We start from the raw sequence: 1,996 nt of genomic DNA on the forward strand, positions 1-1,996 counted from the left end.
GTTCGATACAGCACTGTTCAATACGGTTCGATACGGTTCGACACGGGCACATGTATTGTTGCACCCCTAATATATATGTAGTGTTAGTCTTTGATTACTAACTGGAGCAGTATCGTGTGTACACACAAGAGCCATAGCACTACTATCCATCCATTATCTTCTTCCTTTTAGGGTCATGGGGGTCACTTGTGCCTATGTACAGCAGTCACTGTGTGAGGGGTGGGGTACACCCTAGACAGGTCACAAGTCCATCTCAAGGCTGCATAGAGACAAACGAGACAAACTACCATTCACTCTCTCACTAACGTCTATGACAATTTAGAGTTACCAGTTAGCCTAACAGTCATGTTTTTGGTCTGTGGGAGGAAACCGGTGTTATAGCATTACTACTTTTGGCTTTTTACAGTGACTTATGACAAAGCAAACAAAATCATGTGGTGCTAAAAGGTACTACAACAGTAATATACATACTGACTCTTGTATGGCAAATGTGGTGTTTTATCCATACATGATGATGTCACTTGGTCAAAACTGGATAGCTTGGTTAAGCAAACAGCTTGTCAAAATCTGGATCCCTTCAGAGCCGTTCGTCGCATCTTTACAAAAGAACGAGATCCTGGATAGTACAAGCAGCCAAATTGAGAATCCTTCACAGGGTGGCTGGGGTTAGCCTTATGGTACGTTCACACCAAATGCATTTTGAGCAGCCAAAAAGCGCCCAAACGCCTCCAGCTGGATGCACTATGTTCAGACTGGGACACAGACTAGACGCGCATCTGAAGAGGAAGGAGCGTCTTGGTTTTTCTCCGGTGGATRAAATAAAGATAAAATAAAGAAAATAGCTTTAGTTTATTAACTAAAGAGCAAGCGACTGCTGCACACACCAGATAATTAATTCACCAGATGATTTAGAGGCGGTTTGTTCGGTAAGTTTCCCCACTCCATGAGCTGCGAGTTGACAGACTTTTTTTTGTCCCAAGCCCAGCGAGCTGCTGACCCACATTGATGCTGACATCTCTTGCCAGAACACCAACTGCAAACGGTCGATTTCAGCTAAAGAGCTCCTGTCAGTCTGTTTTGGTTTAGTGGGCAACATTCAGGAAACTGTCACGTGGAAAAATGGGTGTCTCTGATTGGTTGTCAAGATGCGTCGAGCGGCGAAAGTTCAGATTTTTTAACTTGGGCGCCGGCTGCTTTCAATGCACCGCATGCACGGAAAATGCTCTGCCACACCTTCCGCATTCCTTGTGCGCCACGCCAAATGGACCTGACACACTGCAAGACCCCTAGAGGCACGTCCACCATTGACTTTGTATGTAAACTGGCTGCTCCTGCAGCTCAAAACGCGTTCGATATGAATCTACCATTAGCCTCCATTATCTCCATTCATAGCCTCCATTGGAGTAGAGCCGCTGCTCCTCCGCAAAGAAAACAGTCAGTTGAGGTGGCTTGGGCATCTGATTAGGACACCTCTTTAGAGGTGTTCCAGGCAAATCTCATTGTTAGGAATCCCCAGGGAAGACCCTAGACTCGCTGAAGGGTTTATATATCCTCTCAGGCCTGGGAATGCCTTAGGGTCCCCCAAGATGAGCTAGAAAATGTCACTGGGCAAGGGATGTCTGGGTTTCTCTTCTGGACCTGTTGCCTCCATGACCAGACTGTGGATAAGTGCCAGAAGAAGGAGATGGATGATTTCTTCCACTTTTACTTATTTAACAATAAACAGAAGTGTCAGATTTCACGTTTCCAAGAAAGCCAAGTCTTCATTGATAATCGGGGGAAAAAAAGGAAAGTTATACAAAAATCATTGCTCTCCAGAGTGGRCTCATTATTTTCTTTGGTAGGTTAGTGTTCAGTGAGTACACATTTCCAAAAGCTTTAAAACCGTAACACTCAACTGAATGTGTTGTTTGTCTGACAAAAGCTTAAGAGACGTGCTGCCATCTAACAGACAATTGTTTTTTTTATTTTATTATTTTTTTCTGAGTTTCAAACA

The sequence above is a fragment of the Austrofundulus limnaeus genome, unplaced genomic scaffold, assembly GCF_001266775.1.
Source record: "Austrofundulus limnaeus strain Quisiro unplaced genomic scaffold, Austrofundulus_limnaeus-1.0 Scaffold540, whole genome shotgun sequence".
In the NCBI taxonomy this organism is placed as follows: domain Eukaryota; kingdom Metazoa; phylum Chordata; class Actinopteri; order Cyprinodontiformes; family Rivulidae; genus Austrofundulus; species Austrofundulus limnaeus.